The 26,932-nt window shown below is 40.3% G+C and overlaps 1 protein-coding gene across 1 annotated transcript in view; it reads left to right on the forward strand.

Moving 5' to 3' along the window:
- The window catches only part of Ghr (growth hormone receptor), a 243,728-nt gene that overhangs the window by 112,698 nt on the left and 104,098 nt on the right, over window positions 1-26,932 (forward strand).

Raw genomic sequence — 26,932 nt, forward strand, 5'->3', positions numbered from 1 at the left:
TACTCCATTAGATCTACTCGGAATCATTTTTGTAAGCAATAAGATAATGTTCAGTTGTGACAGACAAAGATTTCAGAGTGATGTTTTATGGTTCTCTGCCTGACTTCAGTTCCATCACCTCATGCCCCTCAATCATGTATGGCTGGCTTCAAAGCAAAAGATGGAACTAATTTGTTCACATTTTAGCAATAAGTTTTTTTAAACAGCCGGTATTTAAATTCATTTAATTATCTCAGGATCCTTAATCAACAAAGACGGATTTGTAAATTTTATAGGAGACCTCAGATAGGTCCCTCTTCCTGAAAATGGCCCAGTGCTAACCTACATCCATGTGTCTTTTTCTACAAAAGCTAAGCATTCATTTATGGTCAAGAATTAGAAATCAAACCCTGAACAGGTAACATCCCTGCTTTTTTTGGTTACTTTATGTGTATGGGAGAGATGGCTTACTAAAAGTATAGTCTTTTAAGGCACCTTCAATATGTTCTTACAAGAGATACTAGATTAGAACAGAATTTTAGGCAGGCACTCACAAAACATGGTTACGATAGAGTCAAACAGAGATCATGATTCTACACGAGAATTTCTTGCTATTCCTGGACACCGTTGGGATATTAGGTAAGATAGTCTTTCTGGGGTAGTAGACCAGCAGTGCATTTATTATAGCATATTAGCGACATCCATGACATCTATACACTAGAGACCACAAAGATTTTCTCATCAACTCTAACACCCAAAGTGCCTCCACAAATAGTTAAGTGTCTCCGGGCAGGTGGGGCATAAAAAAAAAAAAAAAAAAAAGGTCTGTTTGAAAGCCACTAGTCTGAAGTCAATGCCTACATGTTGAACAGACTGTCCCAGGATTTCTATATTGACTGAGGTGAAAAATTTCTGGGTGCTTTTAAAAGTAAAGCAAATATTTATACACTCAGTCACAGTAACCCCATTATCTTCTCACAGGTCCATTTGTTCTATTATTTAACTAAGATTTTTTTTCAGCCAGGTGCTAAAAAAAACCCTAAGTTAGCCTTTAAGAGGGCAAAGGTTTCCATCTAAGAGGGTCATAATGAAAAAGAGAGATCATGTGAGGTATGCCACAGCAAACGCATGTTTATAATGTATAGAAAGTGTTGTGAGTGTCCTGGGGGTGCAGGGGAGGCTGCTTCTACAGCAGACAAGAGCAACCCAGCTGGACCATACGATTAAAGTTGAATAAATAACGACTGGCTGATGGCTTTCCATGAAAAGCCACAAATCCATGCAGTTTTGCCCATGATATTTAAGGTGTGTGCTGACAGCATCCACACAGCTTGGTGTATGATCATTTTTCTGGGCCGTTCTCAAAGTGGTATCAAAATCTGAATGAGCAACTTCAGACTTGAAGTTTTTTTCAAAGACGGCTGTTATTTTTCTGTTTTTCAAGATGATTGGAAGCAGTCAGACAAAAAATAAAAAGAGAAAACCCATTACATAAAAAGTCAAACCAGATTTCCTGAACCATAAAATAAGTACTAGGGGCATTAGTGACTCATACTAGGTAAAGAAACACTCAGTTCCAAGTATCCTCGTCCAACAGAAGAAACGTGTGTGTTTTAGTTTTGTTGACCCAAAAAGAAACACAGAGAACAAACACCTGCTTGCAAACTCTGAATCTGAGTCTATGTATATGGGTGACTGTCACGTAAGAGCCAGAATTTCCAGCCTCCATCCCATTGAGATCTGCATTAAATAGCCCATAACCAGGTAAAAGCTGGTGTGCTGGGTGGGACCATGTTTATATTAAAAAGGCTACAGGATTTCTCACCTAAAACTCTTATGGGGCTCAACCTACTCCCTGGTCTGTTCCAGAGGCATCATGGGTCACACGGTTGTTAGTGTGCCACACTAATGGTTATGACTCACTTTGGCTTTGAGACTCACCATTAAAGCCTGTCACTCACACTAGTTTACAAGGAATGCAACAATTTAAACATCAGTTAACAAATGTCCATAAATGTGCAGTCACATCTGAGTGCTCTCAACAAATGCTTCCTGTCATTTGTCCCTCGACAGCCTCACAATTTAAAGCCTGGTAGAAACTCACTGACAGACATCTGTGAGCATTTGTTAAAAGAAGAGTGGGAGGGCATGATAACTGCAAAGCCAGTTGCTGAAACTAATATAATTGATGTGAGATTAAATTTTATCAGTCTTAAGACTTGCTTTTTACCAACAGAGAAAAATCAATCTGGAATATTTAAGATTTTATCCATACAGAGAATATTTAACATGCTGAGATGACACATGCCTTTGAAATAATCATGTCACGTTGGCTTATGAGCCCTATAAGGGAGACAAACAGCTGCCAGGTAAATATTTTGGCATACCCAACTACTTGTGAAAATTCCCCATTATTTTAAAAATCTCAGTTTGATTATTATACAGCACAGCATCCTTGGATTCAACCAATCATATGTCAAAAATATCCTTACTTTTTTTCCAGTGTTGAGAATCAAACCCTTGGATTTGCACATGTTAATCTGGTACTCTTCTCTTGAGGCAGTATAACAACACTAAACGCACAAAATTTTTCTTGTACTTTATTTTTTTCTTATATTTATTCTCTCAAATCTCAAATAACAACAGGTATATCATACCAGGCACGATAAGTGATATGAAACACTGGTTATGTGCACATAGGTTGTACAAAGGCTTTAAGCCTGAACAAACTTTGGCATGTGAACAGTCTTAAGGCGATTCCCACAGACACCAAGTGATAATAAACTTGTAGTGGAAGAAATAAACATGCCATGTGTAGCATTCGCATGGATCAATAGCTTTTATGGGGCAGCTGACTCTGAAACTCAAATCTGTGTTGTAAGATAAATTGTCTTTAGTGTCTCTGATTTGGAAATGACCATACTTTTCATAAAGATACCAGGAATTAATATGTTCAACAAATATTTTTGAACATTTACTAACATCCATAGTATGCTATGTGATCATAATGAGCCAGTGAACAAAAATTTTTAAAATAAAAGTAAAACCCTGTTGTCTGGGAACTTTCTTGAGTGAAATGTGGAAGGGTGGGACATAGAGAGGTCATCTGCATGAGGGAGACAACAGCCTGCAGAAGTAATAAATAATTAATCACGTAGTATTTTAGAAGGTGTAGAATGCTACAGGAGACTGTCCATTTTCTCTTCAACTGATTGTATACAGAAGCTGATCTTTCATATTTCACGTCAATCTCCTGAGGGTCAGGTGTTAGAATCCAGTTTTAAAGTGTAAGGATGAGTTTCAGTGTCTTCGGTAGGAAGCTCTAGGACCAGACACCTATGTGGTAAAGGAAATCCATACTCAGAGGAGTCAATGGGTTATCCAAGATGCAATGTGGTTATTGGCAGTGGCAGGACCACAACACAGCCTCTGCCTGCATGGGGGTTAGCATTTGACAGCAAGATTCCATGGAATCTATTTGAAGACTAGAAACGTTGCGGAATAAGAAATACCATCCGCTTGTCTCACCACAGGGTGGCTAACAAGAGAAAGGAAGGAGACAACACAGTAGGAAACCAGTGTGCTCTCCAGTGGGGCAGAATTTTTGTCCTTGACCCATATGCCTTCTACTTGCATGTAACTTGAACATTGTCATCATTCTTGGAATTCCACCAAATTATATGACAGAAGAGTTAGTTCTAAATCCTAGGTTAGAAGAGACAGCAGTGAGCTCTGAAATGGAGCACAGTAAGATGCCATTACTTATGGCCTCACCAGTGTAAGACTGTTGCTGGAATTTCAACCATTAGTGGGGTTAAGAATCTGGGTTTTTTTTTTTTTTTTCCTTTTTTCTCTTTTTAACCTTAAGTTTTGAGTCGAAACATTTTCAGATGTTGGGGGAGGTATCCTCATAAGAGGATCCTTGTGCTTGCATTCTGGGGAGCGGTCCCAGGCAGGTGAACCACAGCATCTGTTGCGCATGTTCTTTGCTGTTTGCGCACTCCCCCTCCTCCTCCTCTTCCTCCTCCTCGTCCTCCTCTTCCTCCCCCAGCCTTTGCTCTTGGGTCCTTGTGCTTACTTTCCCTTCCTTTGCTAATTTCTGTTGTTAAGTTGGTTTTACTTGAATGATTCGTGTTTAGGGGAGAAAAGAAAAACACCCTTAAATTTTTGTTTCAAATCCTCCTGCAAATAAAAACAATAAATGAAGATATAGATATAGATATAGATAGATATAAAGAATCTTTCTACTATCTGGGCATGGCAGTGCATGCCTTTAATTCCAGCACTCGGGAGGCAGAGGCAGGCAGATCTCTGTGAGTTCGAGGCCAGCCTGGCCTACAAAGTGAGTCTAGGACAGCCAAGGCTACACAGAGAAACCCTGTCTCAAAAAAACAAAAAAAAAAAACAAAAAAAAAGAATTTTTCTACCTATGGGTTTGTGGTATGAATTTAAAAGTTAAGAGGGGCCATGTGTAGTATAGTATACTCTGAAAACTGTAAATCATATCAACTTCAGTTACTTCTATGCTATCTTTCTCTAAAAACATATTAGAAGAGAAAAGTTTGAAAGTTTTGAAGACTTCTTAAACATATAGTATGTTCATGGAGTTAGTCTGTTTAAACTTGGAAGAGACTTCAGAGTTCCTATATAGGACCAACTTTGACCTATCTTAGAATAAAGGATAATATTTTGAAAATTACTAATTTACAAGCCCCAAACCTGCAGATATTGAAAAAGTAGAGAATGTGATGTAGCCTGCATGATGTGCATGTGACTGCAGTGTGTGTGTGTGTGTGTGTGTGTGTGTGTGTGTGTGTGTATGTGTGTGTGTGTGTGTCTTTGTATCTATGTCTGCCTGTGTGTCAGTGTACATGAATGTCTGTGTGTGCATGTATGTCTATGTTTGTGTGTGATTGTGCATCTGTCTCTGTCTCTGTGTGTGTGCCTGAAAAACTCCAAATATAAGTGAAAGAGGTTCTTTGATGAAAACTTTTTCCATCCACTGCCTGAGGCTGATCTCCCTCCCTCATTCATTCATTAGAAATGGAAACCCACTAGTTACGAGACTCACAGTCCCACTCAATCAGTTTACCCTTTGCACTCAACCTTGACAGCCATTGGCGTGAAATACCAATGTTAATCCATGTTGACATCCTCTCCTTTCCACCTGCTGCCCTCTAGTGGAAGTGCTGGCAAGTATCAAAGTAGAAGTCAAGGAAGGGTACTAACTAGTTCACACAGTTCGCTACATGCCCCCACTGGATGTCACTGACCATAGCTATGCCAGGAATTATTAGGACGCCTCAAGCTGTTTAGACACCATTGCCACACAAGTTACTGGCATCTATCCATCAGCTTCTTTCAGATTACCCTGACTCTTTTCTCCCTCCTCCTCCTCCTCCTCTCCACGCTCTTCTTTTTCTAACCCTAACCCTAAATTCCATTCTCTTTCAAAATAAAACAGTTCTTTGTCTCCCTCCTCAACATTTTGATTTTGGAAAAAAAATGTTTTAAGTTGTGGGGTTTCTTTCCTTCCAGTCACCAAGCGACAAGGTGAAAGGGACTCACATGAAGTGAGGGTTGTCAGTGTGAAGGGCTCTTGGTTGGTGTCACCTCCCTTGCATCCTTCCTAGACCCTTTGAGATCCTGTAGTGATCCTTTCTCATCCAGAAGGCAATGACATTAAATGGTCTTATAAGGTCACAGAACACCATTCATCATGTGGAGAAGCTACAGCTGCAACGCAACCTGGCTAGATGAATTCCCTCCTGTATTTCTTTAAGGTCGTTATATAGCGTTTAATGATTGTTTGGTCTTCTACTTTAGTTATGTGAAAATAATAACTTTTGTGGGAAATGAAATTCAATCCCACGGAATGGTACTTACTATATTTATGGCAAAACCATTCAACTTTCCTATTAGTTAATGTTTAACCATTAGCCTGTCTCTACAATCCCCTCGATCCAGAATTGCTTAGCAGAGGTGCTCAGTGGGGGTAAAGACTGTAAAAACCACACAGCTGATGCAGTTAATCCTAGACTTCACAAAGCAGATGCCATGTCCTCCCACAAGCTGTGGGGAAACAAAACAGCTATGTGTTTAAGGAGCAGAGCAGAACCTCAACTGAAGCATCGATATAAATGATGTGTGTGCACTTGTCCACCCTTTTTCCACCCCCAGATCACGTGTGATCACTAGCCACCTTAATCTTGCTCTTTTTCGTGTGTGATGATTTTTCATAGTCTTCTTTTATTAGCTTATTCTAGTAATATTTTCTCCTTAAGGTACATAACCAATGTGAGGTTCCTTTGGCCGATTTTTCCTGAATTACAGCTATACAGAATTATTCTTATTATTATCCTTTCATACAATGTCTTCAACTTCTTATTTTTTAGATTTATTGACTTTATTTTATAAATATTTTGCCTGCATATATGTGTGTGATTTCACACCTGCCTGGTGTCAGTGGAGGTCAGAAGAGCGTGCTGGCTCTAGAACTGAAGTTATGGACAGCTGTGAGCCACAGTGTGGGTGCTGGGAGCTGAACTCGGGCCCTCTGAAAGAGCAACAAATGCTCTGCACTGCTGGGCCAACTCTCCTGCCCCAGCCTTCTCACCTTTTTTGACGCTAATACAAGAGCGGGTTTATCTCTGTGATGACATAGCTCTCTGCAGATGGAAGGATTTCCTTTGCGATCTAGTTTCACTCCTTTCTCTCTCTCTCTGTGACTGGTATAGTAAGGAAAGAGTAAGGTAGAAGCTGCATTCCAGCTCTGTTTTCTTGTTACTCCTAAGCCTTGTCATCTGCTAGATAAATAAGCTTCTGGGAGCTTCCAGTGCAACTGTTAAAACAGTGTTAGGTTACCTGTGTCTCTGCAGAGCAAACTCGTCCAAAGACTGCAAAGGTCCTTCCTACTCCACACACTGTTTTGTGCAATAGTTGAGGTTCCTGAAGAATTAAAATCAGGAAACCAGGAATTCACTCTGCTTTCCCACTGGTTTGCCGAGTGGTGCTTTTCCTTTTCTCGTAGTGCTCAGCTCAAAGGAAACCTTCCGGCTCATCCTCATTTTCTCATCTTTGGTTATGTAATTCATGAATAGTCTATCAACAATGTTAAAATGCCACAGCTATAAAGATTCACAATTAAGCCTATCATAGAAAAAATAGTGGCACCTAATTTTATTTTACTTGTGCTTGTCTGAGTTTGAACTTTCTGGTGGCTGACAGCTGATTTCCAAGCACCCGGCATCATTTTGTCCATACGCTTTTATTCTCTTCCCACACCACTGGAGATTTCAGAAGGAGCGCACAGAATAGTTACACACTTTCTCATGAGGCTTTTGTCTGTTACTTCTTCATAGTTTCTTTGCTTTTAAATCAGCATTATAAAAGCAAGCACTATTTCCCAGGTTTTAATGCCTTTGAAGTTTTGATATGCCAAAGAATGAATGTATCTTAATGTTTAGAAAATGAGTGCTGAAAGACAGAGAATCAGTCTTCTCTGGAGATGATAGGCCAGTCATCCAACCCCAAGTAGTCAGCCCTAAACACCCTATAGATGAGCAACAATAAATGAACCTAGCAGGCTATTTACATATATGCACGTGTGACATACGTGTGTGGCAATAATACTTAAAGAGTCCATGAATTTGAGGACTTGGGAGAATGTGGGAGGACTTGAAGGAAGGAAGGGCAGAAATTATTTAAATATAGTAATCATGTATGAAATTCTCAAGATATACATTTAAAGATTTTTAAATTTAAAAAACAAAGAGAAAGATTGTCCCTATAATAAAAAAAGAACCCTTGGATGTGAGTAGAAAGGATGAGCACTCTGGGGACTTCCCACCTGCTGATAGGCAAGAAGTTGCCTTTGAACAACTCTTGTCTTCATCACTTTGGGGCACAGTGCCCACATTTTCCACAGGTAACGCCTATGAAAACATGACAAGCACATGCAGGAGTAGAGCTTTCCTTCAGGACGGCAGTGCATTTGGAATGTCTTTCCAGACTCTCTGCTCTTCACCCGTCCTCACCAGGGCCCACTGACCTCCGAGGTCCCCTCTTGCCAGTCCATAAAGGACATTTGAGCCAGAGGACTGAGACTCCAGCCAAGGCTGGAGAAGGTGAAGAACGTGTGACTAAAAACAGCCCAAACATGTGGCACTGTGGGGTGGATAAGGGTTTTGGTTTTGGCTGTTTGATTTTTTTTTTTTTTAAAGAAATGGTTCATAAATAATGTGGACAAGTTCAAGGGTCAAAATATTGAATTGTCAGATAGTTGAGATCAGTCATTACTAACATTGAGCCCAACAGTCATAAACACCAAAAAGAGGGTAGGGCCCAAATAGACGTGTATCTACCTTATCTTATTTTTTATTACTGAGTTATTATAAGTTTGTTAGTGTTTTTTAAACAGAACACCTCTGTTTGAAATACAGTAGACTTAGAAACATGTATCTATTTTTCAGAACAAACAAACAAAAAGCGCAAGTCAACCCATTTAAAAGATTTAGACTTTCTGGGGACTAAGTCAAGATGCAGTAGAAATAGGAGCATGTAAGAATCTCATTGAAAAGGTCTCCTTTTCTCGACCATCACTAGAGAATGGACTGGCTAAAGGAGAGGAAAGAAGGAAGAAAGGAAGGAAGGAAGGCAATAGATCGATAACCCTGACATATTTCTGACTTGGCTATGTTTTCCTATCTTTTTTTTTTTTTTTAAGATTTATTTATTATTATGTATACAGTGTTCTGTCCACCGGCCAGAAGAGGGCATCAGATTATATTATAGATGGTTGTGAGCCACTATGTGGTTGCTGGGAGTTGAACTCAGGACCTTTCGAAGAGCAGGCAGTGCTCTTAACCACTGAGCCATCTCTCCAGCCCCCTGTTTTCCTATTCTTTGTCAAAGCCAGGGTGTCTGATTTCTGGTCCAGAATTCCCAAGACTAAAGAATGAGGGAAAGACAGACAGTGGCGATAAGCTTTACTCTCAGCTGTCTAAACTCTTTCTTCCTCCATGGGAACTCTACAAATACAACCATTTTATCTTCTGTGTAGTCCCCAAAGCTTTGCTCCTTCTGTTTTCATATATGAATATGAATTTTGGGGATGTCTTTTCATTTCTCTTTGTATTTTTTAAAGAAATTAAGATGTGACTTAGTCTCACAAATCCTTGCTTTGGCACAAACTAACAGAAGAAGATGAGATGCTTGCACAGGTTGGACCACACCCTTTCCCATCAGCCTGAGCCCTGTCCTCTGTCCACCGTTGTATATTCTTCTACCAACCCTCAATTCATTCACTCCCAACTTTCATAGGCATCTTTCCTTCTTGTCAGAGAGGATGGACTCTGGAAGAGTAAGATCCTTAGTGCTAAAATGTAGATTGTTGTGTTTTGCTTTCTGCTTTGATGCTTGTTTTCAAAATGAAGATGATGCTTTGAATGAGTTCACACTGGAGCAGATTCTGCAGGCGTCAGGGAGGCTTCCATGAGAGCATTTGCCAGCTGTGGATCAGTCAGTGGCAAGTGGCACAGTAGAATTTTGTGGTCTTGCAGTCAAATTTTGAATTTAGACTTAGGATTTCACATTTTCTCAAAACTAAATGTTCATTGATCAGATAAAATAAACTGGAAATTCTGCACTCACTTCTTTTATGACAGAATTAAGATATTGTATCTTTCATTTCATACAAAACCTTTAGACAAACAATTTCAGAATATTTTACAGCCTACTCTGAAGAGCTATGACCCAGGATCTCCTGAGTTCTATAATTAATTTCTCAATTGTTTTGTTCTTCTTCAGTCACTGGTGAATTGATTTAACTCTATGATTATTCAGGCTACAATAACATATTTTGTTCATAGCATATCATAAAATATAATATGAACTGCTTCACTGATATTGAGAAACAGCACGTCAACACTTTCCTAAACAATCATCCAATAATCCATCCATGAAAGGAAAGGAAGGACCTTTCCCTTTCCGGTAGAGGTTTGTTCTCAGAGGAGCTATATGGACTCCCAGTGACCGGCTGCTTCCTTTCCAGGCACACCGGGACAATATAACAATTCCTTGTTAAAAAAACAAAACAAAACAAAACAAAAAAAACAAACAAAAAAAAACGTTGCTCAGAATTCAGGTCAAAGGTGTAGGTTTAAAAGCTAACCTTTTAAATCCATCCAACAGTGGCATATCTCTTACTTTCTGTCCTGCAAAAGTCAGTGGTAATCGTCAATTTACCAGCCTGTTGATGTTTTCAGCATCTGGAATGAAAGGCATTGGGTCTTGAATAGTTGAGCATGCCATTAGCTCTGAAAATATACTCCATCAGCACTTACCTTGACTTGTTATCCTGCATTATCCTCACATGATTGTGTTCAGCAAGAAAAACAAATCCATAAGAGTTTCTGTTTCCAGACCTGGGGAGATGGCTAGGTTGTTACAAGTACTTACTATTCTAGAGGACCAAGCCTCAGCTCCCACAGCCATATTAGGTGACTCACAACTGCCTGTAACTCCAGTTCCAGGAGATCTGATGTCCCCAGGCCTTCAATGACACCTGCACTCACATAGTGCACCCACAAAAACATAAAAATACACAAACAAATCTTTTTTTAAAAAAACACTTTCTCTTCATTAGCTTTCTTTCCTGTGTTAATTAATTTTCTTGTTTTCATATAACTTTAGGATTTTTATTAGAAAAGTCTAAATTTATCTCAGCTAATAACTTGGTCTTTCAAATAGAAAGTCTCTGAATAATAGATAGTGCCAGATTTTCTTTCAACAATAATGTATAAAGCATGTATGGGGGGTGAGAGAGAAAGAGGGGGGAGGGAAAGAGGTAGATAGAAAGAATCTTCAGGGTTAACCAGCTCTGTGTGTTCCAGTTGACAGTGAGTCTCTAAACAGTCATTTGTATAATATGTACAGTGAGGTACCACCATGTGTAAGGTGTAAGGTAGAAACAAAGCTTAGCTTATGTTTGCAATAAATAGCAAGCCTTAAAATTTGCAACCTGGATCTAAATGAGATAGGCAAATTTGCTACCGTTACTTGGCAAGGCCCAGCAAAACCAATGCCATTAATTTCAAGTGGAGGCGGGTGATAATGAGAGAATCAGAGGCAGAGAGGGCCAGATGGAGGTGAAAACCTTTGTGAATGGCTCTGGGGCCAAGTCAAGAGAAGGTAATTGGGAAGTTAGAGACCAGAAAGGCAACCCGGATGGTGTGGTTCTCCTGGCCACAAACGTTACTTGGGAACACACTGCCTGCCTGGCATCATCCAAGATTCACTAAAAAGGAGGCTAGAGATGGACATCGAAAAGGTGAGACTAATCGAGAAGCACTCTGCACCCCCACGTTCAGCTGGGCCAGTGCTGGGTGGATCTACTATTCAGTTCTGAACACACGCCAGGCACTTAGAGTGAAAGCTACAGACAAGTTTTACTTGCAGGCATGAGGTTTCAAATAATGAAAATCTATTCCAGAACAGTCTGTCTATAGCCATGTAGAGACCTAAGATTGAAGTTGGAAAGGAAGGAGAGGAATTTCAGTGGTATTTAGAATTGGTACTGACCAGGTGACTGCTAACAGTAGTGCAATCATAGAAGCATGATGTGTGTGCCCAAAACTTCTGAGGCTGTCCACAGATGAAGTGAAATGGCCCCTCACCTTCATTCCCTATTGGATTTCTTTAGCCAGCTTTACCTGTCATGGAGCTGGAGTTGGGTTTTCTGATGCAAGCCTAGCAACTTGATTTTTGTTTGTTTGTTTGTTTGTTTGTTTTGTTTGGGGGTTTTTTTTTTCAGTTCCTCCCAGGAAAATGCAAGCCGGCGAGAACACTCTGTTGGCCACCCACCTCATAGTCTCTACAAGGGAGCTCTGTGAGGAAGCTTTCGACATTAAGAAAATGTACATTTCTGTGATCAAGATGAAAAGCACTTGAGTCCAATCATCTACCCTTAGCTCTAGCTGATGGAAAAGAATGCAGGGAACTCTAGAAGTTTAAATGGCTTTGGCAGGAGAGGAAACAGCTGTAACATTGTCAAGGGTTGTCTGTGGGAGCCATACCAGCTGCTGGCAGCATCAAGAATGCCCAGAAATAGGGAAGGCTCTTTCAGACTTTGGTTGAAGCAGCTAAGTTCAGGATGTGAACTCTTGACCCCGTGTGAGGCATCCAGCTTTCATGGTCCCTGTTCTGTCATTCTTCAGACTAGACATCTCTTTTAGAACCAAAGGATAGGATGTTTAAATTTTGAACTGTCCCACTTTTGCAAAAAAAGAAATGAGATTACATAGACACAACCCGCAAGGGTGACAGGTAAGGAAAGGAGCTTTGAAAATCATGGCAAGGAATGTTCCAGTAAGTCTTAGATGTGCCACAAAGTAAGCCATGCAGATGAGAACATTGTTTTCTGCACCCAGGGCCTTCCAAGCTCTTTGAAGCTCCTTATCTCATCTCTAGGTACTTACCCATAGAACTCAACACCCTGACTAACCTTTGCTGGGTTCTCCTCTGCAGCTTCCTCACCAGACCTGCCCTTCCCAAAATAACTCCACCCCTTGATTATGCCTTCTACTTCAAGACCCCTTAAATCTTAAGGGCTGGCTGGGAAGAATCAGGTGACCTAATTTATTCTGAAGTATGATGGCCTGGGAATTCTGAATATGATAATTCTCTCAAGGGTGATCACTTTTGGGGGGTGGTTTCAAGACAGGGTTTCTCTGTGTAGCCTTGCCTGTCCTGGACTCACTTGGAGACCAGGCTGGCCTCGAACTCACAGCAATCTGCCTGCCTCTGCCTCCCAAGTACTGGGATTACAGGTATGTGCCACCATGCCTGGTGGGTGATCACTTTTTAATGGAGGACCATGCATCATCCAAATGAATTCATGTCTAGTGGTGAAATTCATTTTCTCCATGAGAAAGAACATCTTTCCTGAGGCTCCTTAGATATCTCTCTCTCTCTCTCTCTCTCTCTCTCTCTCTCTCTCTCTCTCTCTCTCTCTCTCTCCCCACATAGTCATACAGTGAAGTATAGTGACTGGGTTAAAAGAAACTGATTTTAGTCTAGTTAGAAAAGGGTGTTAGCAGTCCCTTAGGGGCCACAGTAAAAGAAAAATGATTCTCATGAGTCTCCATAGAAGGCTAAGCCATTGCCCAATGAAAATTCTGCTTCTACCCTCCATTTTTTATCACAAATTTTTGGATTATAAGTAATCAATAATCACTGATTAATTATGAAATCATTATTCATTGCTACCAATAATAGATATTCTGAAATTTACTTATGTTAATCAACCCTGGACTTTAGTTCTCAGCTCTGAGATCTCTGCACTGTCATCTTTTGGCTGTAAATACCTCGTGTTTATGTAGCATCTGATAAATGACTTTGTTTAAAGTAGGCAATTAATAAACACTCGTGTAAGTGGTAGATATAATTTCAGACTTCGTTTGATTTGAATTCCTATGTTTTTCTTAGGGTACAAAGTATGAAACCAAGGGAAGCTGTCTCAAGTGTTTGTGTAAAAAGACCGATGCCCTATTTTTTCATAAACAAATACAGTCAGCTTTTGTGGTAAACATTTACATGGCCAACCTGTAAGGAAGTCCTGTGTTGATTACCACAGCGTTAGAAGAGTGAGGCATGGGTGCAGCTGTTTGGCTCCTTAACTGGATCTAAAAGCTCGGGGACATAGAGCTACCTTCCTGTACAGGCCAAGTTGTGTTAAAGGGCCACAAAAAGGCATATTTCTCAAGGCAATGCCCTGGAATGCAGAGCTTGGGGTAGGAATGTGCAGTAAGGCCAAAGGGACTGCACACAGTTCTCATTTGCAGGGAACTTCCTTAGCTAGAAATAGATGGAGATTTCAAAAAGTTAATCCAAATTTTGCTTCCTTTTGAATTGAATAGCCACTCTTGGAGACCTGGAATGGTGAGGGAATCTTCCTAATTGAGCACTCAGCTGCCAATTTCTAAAGCACGGGTTTGAAGTTGAAAGATGAAAAGGGAATAGGCCAATAAGCTAAGCTTGGAATGAGGAGTGATGTAAAATGTCTCCCCATCCATGCAGCCTCCACCTTGCGTAAGAGTATGAGAAGAGTCTCTCCAGTAGCCGATCTACTTGCTTATATTTGATTGGAAAATTTTACTACTGGAATTTTCCTGTATAACTCACCTCACCTAAACGGTGTGTGTGTGTGTGTGTGTGTGTGTGTGTGTGTGTGTGTGTGTGTGTGTGTGTGTGTGTTTCTGTGTCTGTCTGTCTGTCTGTCTGTCTGTCTGTCTGTCTGTCTGTGTAGAGGCCAGAGGTTGACTTGGGGATTAGATACCATTTTCACATTGTTTTTGAGTCTCTCACTGAACCCATCATCATCTCAGGTAGACTGGCTGGCCACTGGTCCCCTAGAATCCACTCACTCTGGCCCCCAGTGCTAGGAACATAGGCGTGTGCCTTCATACCAGCTTCTAGTTGGAGCTAGGATCCGGACTTAGGTCCTCATGCTTTTACTTAACAAACACTTCACCTACTGAGTCATCTGCCCATCTCCTAAATAGCTCCTTATGAAATCTGAAATCTGTCAATATTTTGTCAGTGTTGTGCTCACAAGACGTCTCATGACTAAGTATATTCTATCTCTCTTGCTCCCTCAGACCTAGACCATAAGTCGTTACACTGTGTAAATGGGACCCTTTAACAGCACTCCAATCTCCCTGTGACACTTTTATTCCCTGGGTTATTAGATGATATTGGAGATGGATTCAGGACCCCAGGCCAATTTATAGTTTCTTTTTTTTTAATTTTTTATTATTAATTTATTCTTGTTACATCTCAATTGGATAGCGCTCAACAAAGTCATTTATATTGTAAATTTTGACATTTTTGTCTTCTTTGGATATTATTTGTCCTTTCCTATGATTTACAGCTTATTATGTATGTTTCCTAATATGTTTTTGTTTGTTACTCTCCAATAAGAATGAATTTATTAATAAGTGATAAAAAGGTGGGATCCAGTTGAGAGGGATTGCTGGAGTATCTGACCTGGTACCAGCTGAGTAGAGTAGCTGTATAGTGTTTCATCAACGAAATAGATCTTAAGTGGAGATTAGAAGGGAGAGGAAGCGCGTTGATGGCGACATGGGGTTCCTTCATATGAAAGACTGGCCGTAAGGCAGGTACACTTGTGGAGTGACTGAGTGATGGGCTAAGTGCAGTAAGGAGATCTGTCTGACTGTAGTGCCAGGGCTGGCTGCCTTGTTGTGTTTCTGTTTGGAGAGGCAACCAGGGATAAGAGCTCTAGAAAGATGAAGCAACCGTTTCCCATAAAGAAAGGATTATCACTTCCTTTATAAATTGAAAGGGGAAAAAAATGAAAAGTCTGGAGGCCAATTAGGAAGCTGTTCCAGTGGTGTGCATGGAAGTAGGTGAGAGAACAAAAGCAGGTGAAGGCAGGACAATCGGTGGGTTTCTTAGCTCAGCCAAGTTCATCTTAATTTCCTACAGCAGCTGTTTGTTGGCTGCTCAGCAGGTTTGCTCAGTCGTAATTGCACCTGATGTTCCCATGTAGCATCTGTGGCTGAGCACCAGTTCCTCTCCTTATTATGACAAAGAGACCGGGATCCACAGCAAGTCAAACAGAACTGATTACCTGGAGCACTGAGCTAGAAGGATCCCATGGTCCTTCGCAAGAAGCCAGCTATGTCTGCTGAATGCCAACTTGAAGAAAGGTGAATCTTGAGCAAACCAGTCCTTAACTCTTCACCTTCTAATCTCTCTTAAAAGGTGTCTACTAAGCACGCCATTCGACTTGTAACCAGTTTCATTTCAGTCTGTAATGACCATGAGTTTGGCTGTGACTTCACTTAGGACAAAGTGGAGGAAGGATCTGAATGGCTGAATGAACTCAGAGCAGGGAGCAAATGGCTCACTCAAGGCCAGGCGATGAGGACTATTTCAGCGTTGTGTCACTCAAAGCTTAACCGCTCTAGTGGATCCCTTGCAGCATTTGCTGATTTCCATAGTATTCTCGCTTTGCCAACACGACTGAAAGTAAAAGTTGGATGTGGCCAACCACTACATGGTATTTCTAACAGGTAGATATTCATAGGCAAAAATAACTTCATGAGCCTGTATAAAAATGAAATGAAGTAAAATGATTGTGGGATGATTGATTTTAGGTATCACTTTGCTTTTAATATAATTTAATTTTAAGTTGATGTAATGAAGTTCTGAATAAAGGCTTTGTTTAGCCACTAGCTCACAAAATTGCTGAACATGTAACTACTAGGTGACATGAGCTGGCGAGAGCCATGTGCTCATACCCCTAGGAAGGAAGCCTAGTTCAAGACACATTTGTTTCTTTCAAGACAGGTATCATGGCCAGCAAAAACATCACCCTGACAGAATTATGAACTGGCCTGAATAGCTTTCTTAGATTCAGATCCCAGCATCCTTGGGGATCAGCCAGCATCATTTCCAGGTACTGGAAGGCACTACTCTCAGCATTTTCCAAGAGGCTGGGAAGCGCTGAGAGTAGACATCTAGATGCCTGTCAGTTCACCTCCCCCTTGGAGCCCCGTACCAAGTGAAAAGTCCAGTAGCATATTTACCAAGGACTGTACCACTAGTGCATGAATTTCCATAACAATGTGGACTTTTATCTTGGAAGGATTCAAGTATAAAATTTTCAAGATGAAGAATTGAGGGGCAGGAGGAAGAGTGATCATAGCTTAAAAGCAGGCCAAAGAACAGTACAGAAAAGAAATGTTCTGAGATTAGATCTTAAATGATGTGTAGAGATGGATTCCATCTTTAATGCTGTCTAGAGTCTACTGATCGAGCAGCTGTGACATGGCAGAGCTATGAGAAGGAACCATTCCTGGCAAGGGAAGCAAGCAAGGCAAAGTGTAGGAACGTGAAAGAGCCTTTAGGTATTGTCCTGTGACTTCCTGGATACCTTTGTAGTGGGCAGAGAGAAATTAGAACCAAGAATAGTTGGGTTTATTGGGGCATTTATATCATTCTGTGGAATCTCCTGTTTTCTTGTCTGCCATAAAGAGGCCTTACCCTAAGGAAATGTTTTATTTTTGAGAAAAAATAGGAAAACAGCCCCAGCCCTCACTCCATTAGGGGGTAATGAGTGAATTTCCCGTATTGATGCATGCATGGACTGCTGGTATTGCTTAAGGCTTTATCATAGTTTAACTTGTTTGCTTCTCAGAGCTTGTCTGAAACTCATTCTTAAAGGGGATGTTCTTAAAGGCAGTGAGGTCATAGCTCCTAAATCAAAGAAAACTAAAAAAAAAAAAAAAAAAGGATGTACTTGAATTGGATCATTATCAGACTTATATCAGAGGTTACTCTACTCCTTTCTGAATGGAAACTTAGAAAAGCAGTATGTCTTTAATCAAGAGAATTAAACTATTAAACTGTGATTATTTAAATAAATGCCACTGCCAGGGTTAAAAAGTAATTCGTGCACTTAAATATAAAAGTGCTGAAACTGTCCCTAAGTTTGCATATTAAATTTGTTAGAGATTCTTTTTTTTCTACAGTTCTAGGAAGCTATTTATACAGATTGGTATATTTTTTAAAAATCATATTTCTATTTTAATAAGAACCAGCTACTTGAAAAACCTTAACCAGAAAAAATTTTAAGTAGATATGTCAATGAAGTTTGCAAATGAATTTGAAATATGAAAAATATCCACAGACAGGCACTTTTCATAAGAGCACTACTTCATTTAAAACTCAAATTATAGAGCATTATTTCAAAGCCCTGTGGTAAGAAAACTTCTGTCAGGTTGAGCAAGTGAGCTCGTTTGCATAACTTCCAAGAGGGACAATAGACAAAGCTGTTCTGTAAGAGATAAACAGTTTTCATGAAGCCTTGGCCACTGAGTCATCCATTGGAAGAAATGACTCTTACAGACAGGTTAAACTGGACGCCTTGGCTTGAACCTCCTCTCAGGCTCAGTGCAAGATGTCACGTCAGACAGAAATTTGAAAAGCCAGCCAGCTTCCAAATGTTTTTCTGGAATTGGCCCCCAGGGCCTGTGGACCAGAAAGATCTTATCACCGAAGTCATAAATACATGCTCCTGAGCCAAATCCAGCACACAGGAGTGTTTTGTTTGGCTTTCACAGAATTTTTTTTTTAATGAAATTGAATTGTGTGTTGCTTAAAATTTGAAGTATTAACAGTAAGACAGCATTCTTGTTTCTGTTTTTCCTTTGACTAATTGGACCAGCTTGGGCCTAGATTCTTTAAACACTTGGATAAGTAGCTGCTGCCTCCTTTATTGTTTTGTTGTTCCCTTTATATCCTGATTGTAGGCCCCTCCTCGTTGCCTCCGCCTCCCAATCCCCACCCTCCCTCCCTCTTAACCCCCTTCTTCCCCCTAGTCCTCAGAAAAGGGGAGCCCTCCTCCCCTAACATCTGACCTCAGCCTATCAAGTCTTTTCTGGACTGTCTGTATCCTCTTCCTCTGCAGCCTTGCCAGGCTGCTACTCCTTTTAAATAAGGAAAGTGTTTCTGTCTTTTCCACAGTCCCTGTCCCGGATACTTCAAGCTACTCATAGGTTCAAAAGTCTGGGGTCATATTTAAACATTGATTAGCAAGTCTTTTACAAGACTTTCCCTCAGCACCAGGACACTGCTAGAGCTTGATTCTATGAGGCTAGACTTTAGACTTTTAGTTGCAGGCCTGTAGAAAGGCTCAGACGGTCCCAGGGAAAGGCCTAGGGAGGCAATTTGGAGAAGAGAACACTCAAAAACTTAGACTGTCAGCTTTTTATTGACTAGCATGAAACTACCTTTGATAGGTAAGAGAAATTTGTCTCAGGTGGGGTAGTCCAGGAAATTGGTCTCTGAGATGGAAATTAGCGTGTGTTTATTAAAGAGTGTCTTTGAGATTAGTACCAGTGGAGTAAACTGATATTAATATCAAAATAATCCCAGAGGCATTGGTGTGACCTTACCCTTCAGTGGACCTACGAGATCAGGTGATGCTGTCAGTCTTTATCCAGATGTGTTGTTTTTAAAAACTCTATCTTCATCCTCACTCAGTATTGTCTCCTGTTACAATTTTGGGCTTATACCTTGTCAACTATCGTTAGCATGTCATAACCTCAGAAAGGAATGTATTTTGAGAAAGACTAGAATCTCCCTTCCTCCAAAACCTAAAGTTCTACTGAGCTCACCACATAATTAATAATAACATGTCTCAGACCATGGCTTATTATATAATTGCTAGTGTAGCATTACTTTTACATATTTATTTCATTTTTAATCTATTTATGACATCATGGTATTTTTTTAAAAATCTTACTCCACAGTTTTAGAGATAATAGCACCAAAGGGATTTTAAGGACCTTGACTCATTAATAGATATATTTTTCTAAGTGGTTATCAAGTACTTGTCCCAAGTAAGAAACTAGTTCAAAACATGTCATAGTATTATTATTTTCCAAAGTCTCATTAAATAATCAGTGTAAATGGAATTTTTCTACTTCCTTGCTTTCTCTCATCCCTGATACGATTAAAATCATTAAATGCTAAAGTTGACCTCAATTTATTGCAATTTAGTGATAGATTAGGGAGTCTAATTCAACTGTCCACAGGTGTCAATCACTTAAGGACCTGTTACTAATTCTATGCCACTGGTTCTTGTCTTCTGAACCTCCCATTTGGTCTTTCATTCATCTCATAGACACTGAAACTTGCTCTCTGCCAATCGCTGTAAAGAACCAAAGTTCTTTTTCTCTAGCGTGAGAATTTTGAAAATATAAAAAGAAAGAGGAAATTAGACCAATTTTAGAATAAAAGAAAAAAAATCTGGCATGTATAACAATTTAAACTATTTCTCTATAAAGAATTTACTTAGTAGACTGTATTTTCTTTAATCTATGTTTTGGGTTGGTTTTTAGGTAGGATCTCACTATGTAGCCTTGGCAGCTGCCCTGATGCCCATTATATAGACCAGGCTGGCCTTAAATTCAGAGATCCACTTATCTCTGTCCCTAAGTGCTGAAATTAAAGGCATGTACCACTAGGCCAGTCTGTATTTTCTTGATTATTGGTTTTAATCTATATACATATATATTATGCATAATAAATATATATGGTTGTACACATGAGGCCTATGGTGGATAGAGTCAAGCAAATTACTATCTCCTTAGTCACCTTCTAGTAAGGAAAAATCCCTTAGCAAATTTCCAATGTAGAGTATATTTTGATTGTGTGTGTGTGTGTGTGTCTGTGTCTGGGGGGGGGGGGGGGGTAAACATGTGGAGGTCAGAGGGTACTTTTCAGAAATCATCCTCTTGTTCCACCATATGAGTACCAGAATTTAGTCCCTCAACCTAAGCTTCTGATAAATGTCTCTGTTGACTTGTTTTAAATTCATTTATCATCTGCTGCAGGTCCTTCGTTTCTGCTTAGTACTTTTTATATTTCCTGTCTATGTTGAAATCACATTTCATCTACACACTTCTCTCTTAACCTTGGCAAGGACCTTGCGGCTCTTATTGCTGTGTAAGTTACTAATCATTTCACTAAGGGCAGTTTCCATAGATTTGCTAAACTGTTTTCTTATAACACAGTGTCCTTTTTCTTCATTTTTTCTTGACTACTCTCCGTTTGGGTGTTGGCGTATAGGATAAAACAGCTGTTTCTCTCAAACTTGCCAGCCTGGCTGTGCAGTAAGTGAACCTCGCTAACCCACCTGGGCTGAAATTCTAGGTACCACTTAGACACATTTTGCTCCTTAAAATCAACATTTGTATTTTTGGTGCCCCTCAAGATGTTAGCACATCAAGGCCCATCTGTCCCCCAAGGTAGCGAAGATAGAAGTTTGTTCATTGGAAAGCAGCTGAAATTGACAGGGTAGTATGTATATCGTCCACTTCTTTCTCTCAACAGTAATAAGCCCGCAGCTGGAGTCCTCCACTCACTCATCACTAAGCCAGGAAGAGGCCGTACGGCCAATGCCCATGCTTTCTTTTACATCACACATGTAATAAACCCTTTATAACTCTTCTTGCACTCCCAGAGGCCCTTGAATGGTGGAATCCATCAGCTTTTTTTTTTTTTTTTTTTGACAAGTGGGCTTCCTGGAGGCTTGATTCTCTTTGAAGCCAGCTAGGGGAAGGAACTGTGGGACATGGCCAGATGCCTGTTCAGCCTCGTTGTCTTCTCAGTCAGTTCTCAGATGCTGACTCATTACAAGACTGACCTATGGGCAGCAGCTGGGAAAGTTACACTTCTAGGTATGCAGCCAATCACTTTCCATGGAAAAAGAGGAGCTGTGGGTTTTGCCTACTTGCCCTGTGCGCAGCAGAAGAAAGTGCAGCCAGTATATTCTTGCAACTACTTAAAACCATCTGTCCTTCTCTGTGCTCCTGGGGCAATCATGAATACCAAGCTCCAACAGTTCCCAGACCCAGGCTATTTAAAACCAGTGCCTTAAGTGGAAGCTGGAAGAGCTGGGTATTTAAAGTATGGGTAAATTCCATCCCAGGAGAAGACAGGATAATTGCTTGTATCCCTGAAGTACACTGGGAAATTGAGACTTTCTTCCAAATGGTTAGGTATCATGCCCAGGGTCACATTTCTGCTAAGGATGAAGAATGATCTAGCCACCAAAAGACTTAGTTGCTTTTATTGTAAGAGAACATGGCCTAATCAGGACATTTCAAATATGCATATTAAATAATATCAAAACACACGGCAACACAGTCAGTTGCTAGTATTGTGGCAGGGTATAAGTGAGACTAGAACTTCAAATGCTGAAAAGGGTTATGGGAGATGGGAATGGGGAAAAGAGCGTGAAAAAGAAAATACTTAATCTGAACATGGAAAACATGATTTTAATTTCAAATGAGAAAAGAAGAAGAGTCGTTCTAGTGTAGTGCCCATACTAGGAACAGTGTACGTAAATGAGGGAAAAGCAGAAGTCTCGTGCTAGCCAAACTAATAATGTTCTCTTGACAGTTCTGAGTGTTGAGAGCACACACCTCCACTGACTTAAAATATTCCCTATAAAAGTGAGAGTGGCATATATCTTTATTGTTTTACAGTTAGGGATAGAAACTTTCTTAAGTGTACTTTGCAATTATTCAAATTACCTTCAAGCAACCTATAAGAGCCCCAAAAATGAAGACTCCAGTCTGACCCTGGGAATCTTTGTTGTCTGGTATTGGGGTACAAGTGGATCACTTCATCTTGTGCCCTGATATTTGCATGGAGCTGACTGCTACTGTAGCCATCGAATTATACTATTAAATATGAAAATCCTTCATTAGCTGTAAGAATACAAATGTAATATTTTCTTATGCTCTCCACTCAGCCATATTTATGTAAGTCATCTTAAAATAAAATATAATATGGTATTCATCTTTATATCATAGATTTAGACTTCTTTTATAAAAATAGTTCTTCATTCGTGCTTTCTACATTGTAAACAGCAGCTGTAAGATTTCCATGAGATTTATTTAGAAGCTTCCATCTAATAGCTTTCTAATGGAATCTTCTAGAGCAGAAGCATAGCTATAACTGACATTATAGAAGATTGTGCCAGTTATAGTAAAGATGAGCATTTTGTGACAACAGAAGCATAAATGAGGTGCTTATCAGTCAAAATGTAAAATGTATTTCTTTTGTGGATTGATGTTTTTGAAAAATGTAAAAGCCACTGGTTGGCATTGTAGTGTCCAGTGCCAAGCACTAATCTCATTTTCTGAACCCTCAGGTTTAACAAAAAAATGATACCTTTCACAGAAAAGTTGCATTATGTAGGTGAAGTGAGCTGTGCTACTACATGCTCATTTTTTCTTAATGTCTGTTGCTGAAGTCTGAAATCCTACTGCATTTGTTCACTTGTTCACTTGCACTTCCAAAGTTAAGAGATCAGGTTCAGTCACTATGCTGCAGCCAATAACCCTGAGTATAGATAACAAATGGTTACTTTTCTTTCATCAAATCCTATGTGTGTTTAGCCCACACTTCAGGGTCTGCTTGTGGAAGGAGCCTTCGAAGCAACAGGGGATTTTTATTGAGCTATTCTTTCTCAAAAACTTAGTAGGACATCTCATGAATATGTGCATTTAAGATAACTCCACCATTTGAGTGTTAGGAATTTTAAATGTGTGAGGAGATCAATACGTGACAATAGCATTATAAAATAGCATTCAGATAGAATTTGAATCAAATGAATAAAATTATAGACTCCAGTGATAAAAAGCTGTCTTAACCACATCTATTCATGAAGCATTTTGCTGTCTTTGAGCAAGAACATCCCACTGAAAGTCTCCTGATGTTTTGATGCCTTGTGCAGGCAGACTCTGAGACAAGAGATGAAAAAGATGTTGTTGTCAAGGTCTGATGTATTACCATCCTACGCTTCATTTCCTTACAGCTTTTAAAATGCTTGTTTTTGAATACTACCAATCAGCATCATAGAATAAAAATCCAATTCTATTCTATTTATCAGTCTGGGTCCAGGAAGAAAAAGAGGGCAAATCTAAAAGACTTGACTAAAAAAAAAAAAAAAATAGAAAGAAAGAAAGAAAAGAAAAAAAGCACACTGATATTATCAGCTTATAAAAAGGTTGGGAGAATTAAAATCAGCCAGGAATTGTGAGCAGACCTAAGAGCTGAGAACTCCAGGTCTGAAACAGCACAGTAATCCAGAGCCCTGATAAGACTCTAAACAGTGTAAACAGAGTCATGTGACCAGAGTCATCATGGTGGAGCATGGTGTTTTCCAGAAGCAGAAAGAGGCATGGGTATGAGGACGTGTAGCAATGGTTCTTAGAGGCTAAACTCAACTGACAGTGGGAAGGCCTAGAACTCTGGGAGATGCTGTCTGCAGACGGCAGTCTCCTGCATCACAAATCAAGGGAGAAAGAAGGATGGAAAACAGATCTAGGACAGTGAATGGGGAGAAACTGGAAACCCTGCTATATGAATTATTACTTTTTATGTCACACTGTAACATATACCTCTTATATAATCCAGTGTCCTTCCATTTTCTGCTTTCTGTTGAAGCACTCATTCTCTCTTACTCAACTGAACTTGTTAGTATATCCTTCATTGTGCTCAAAGAAAAAAAGTGAATCTGCTGAGTAACTTGTCCATTGGTTTAGCTAACAATTGTTTTGAAGAATTATCTAAATCTGTACTTAAACTAGTTTCACGTGCACACCAAAATGACCAGTGATATATCTGGCTTTGCAGTTTGACTTTGATGGGTAGCATATTCTGAGGTGGAGTTTTGTTAACAGAATGTTTATTAAAGATAAAGAGATGTGAAGAGAGGTTTTGTCTGGTCCCTACTGGGAATCCTCCCACCTTCAAATTCTCCAGCGGCATCCACCCTGATTGATACAGCCAGATTTTGTTGTCAGTCAGTCATTGAGACTCAAGTGTAGGCTGTACCAGGAAGAACCATGAACTTGGGCAAGTGACTCTGAGCTAAGGCAATCTTCAAGTGGTCTAAGACTTTTAAGGCAATATTTCCTTCTTCAAGGAGATCCCAATTATGGGAGAAACCATATCATATATTGGACACCAATTCAAAGCATGTATTTCCCTCTGGAGAATCCTGCCCCAATCCTCCAGGCTCCTGACACCCAGCTGGTCCTGTAACGGTGTCTTCTAAAGGCTATTCCATTTTTCTATCAGGCCACCTGCTTCAGGGTAGTGGAGAACATGGTAAGACCAAGATTGTAGGCCAACTGTTGCACTTCTCTGGCTGTGAAGTGAAGCCAGGTCAGTATTGTTAAGTGGAAGTCCAGTTGTTGAGACCATGCATAACCCCCATCTCTGCCACCATGGCCACTTTGTTCAAAGGCCCATAGGGCAATAATAGTAGTGGCTGGGGGAAGAGGCTGACTGTCCACAGAACAGGTCATCATATCTACTTGATTACTGAACTCCTCAGATGAAGTTACCTTATGGTGAACATTTACATGAGACACATGTATCTTCACATCTTCCCCCCATTTGTACAGATCTATTCGCATGCTTCTTCCTCTGATGTCTTTCTCACCAGTTTTCCAATCATGCTCTTTGCAAGTCCCTGACCATCCAGCCAATTAGTTGCCTACAACCCATGAATCAGTGAACAATCACACATCTGGCCATTTCTCCTTCCAAACAAAATATGTGACTATGTATATTGCCCAAAGCTCTGCCCCCTGTGAAGATTTCCCTCCACTGGTGTTGTTCAAGATTCTCAGAAAGGGATTGCAGTGATAGCTCTCCACTTCTTAATGGTGCCTGCATAACATGCAAAACTGTCAGTAAACCAGACCCTAGTCATCTCTTCCTCACTCAGCTGATCAAAGGGCACATGCTGTGAGGCTTCTCTTCTGCAGCATACTTCCCTAAATACTGTGAGGTTTAAACATCTCGGAGTTTTGAAAAGGCTATCTCCTTTTAAAAGGACAAGCCATTAGTAAATGTTAGGAATCAAAATGGTGCCCAAGCTGAGATCTAGATATTTTGTTTGCTTGGAGTGCTTACTGGGAAGTGTTAATCTCTTGAAGTTCCGAAGAATGCCTAGAAGTCAAATGAGAAAAGTTGTCTTAAGTTCAGTTGTTCATGCATCACTGTAGCGGTTTTGTGCAAGACAGGTCCAGGTATAGTCTCCTGTTGTTTCTGTTGCTTCATATGGGCAGATTCTGAGACAGGACACTTTAAAAAATATCATTAAAAAGACCAACCTGTTAGAGCAGCAGTTCCCAATCTGTGGGTCCCAATGCCTTTTGGGGGCTCTCATATCAGATATCCTTCATATCAGACATTTACATTTCAATTCATAACAGTAGCAAAATTGCAGTTATGAAGTAGCAATGAGATAAAGCTATGGTGGGGCCTGGTCACCACACCATGAAGAACTGTATTAAAGGGCCACAGCATCAGGAAGGTTGAGGACCACTCAGAGAGTAAGCTTCAATTTTGTCTATCTTCTGTTGCTATAAAAATATCATCTTGAAGTTAGTTTATAAAGAGAAGAGGTTTATCCAGCTCAAAATTCTGACAGCAGAGAGTCCAAGATTAGGCATCTAGGCATGTCTGATGGTCTTGGCGAGGCAATGACCTCACACAGATGAGCTCACAAAAGAGGGGAATGCAAGTGTGTGTGTGTGTGTGTGTGTGTGTGTGTGTGTGTGTGTGTGTGTGTGTGTGTAAGTGTGTGTGTAAGAGATAAAACATGGCAAGTAACTAGAGACACAAAAGGAAATTCCTGAATGAAGACAGCCAAAAAGCCCAGGCGTATAAAACAAATTTAGAGATAGCACATGTTCAAGAGAAAAGAGTAAAGTAAAAGAAAAGCCCTGGATGAAGAGGCCAGCCATGTTACTCTAACCATAGACATCCCACCCCGCCCATTGGCATGCAGACCACTGGCATGGAGTTAACCTGAACTTGAGCCCTTCCAGGTCCTTGAGACCATCTTTCCATTTCACAGCTTGCCAGCCTTTCTTGCCCAGTGCATGTCTTCCATTCTTAGAAGAAAAGCAAAGCTGAGTGGCTCATAAGGTCAGAGCACAGTGCTTTCCAGTCTCTTCTGCAGGTAGTTCTTGTCTACAAACCATTTTGTTTCAAATGTCAAGGTCCTGAGACCAATCACTGTGGTTGCAGTGCTAGCCTTCATTTTCTGAGATGCAAGCCTGCAGACCATTTACTGGGGTATTAAATATGTGACAGACTTATTAGAAGAAATCCCTGGGAAGGAAAGACAGAGCTCCAGGAGAGTGGGGTGCAAGTCCAGTGTCTATGGAGTAGAAGGGAAAAAAAGGAATGAAAGAAGAAAGAAGCCCAAGAGAAAGAGGAAGGGAGGAAAAGTGTTAGCAGATATGCTAAGAAAGCTTCAGCAAGGTTGACAGTTACTGGATGGAAGAACCTCCAGTCTCCTGGGAGAGGACTTGTCTGGGTGTCTTTA

Source organism: Acomys russatus, chromosome 30 (genome assembly GCF_903995435.1).
Source record: "Acomys russatus chromosome 30, mAcoRus1.1, whole genome shotgun sequence".
In the NCBI taxonomy this organism is placed as follows: domain Eukaryota; kingdom Metazoa; phylum Chordata; class Mammalia; order Rodentia; family Muridae; genus Acomys; species Acomys russatus.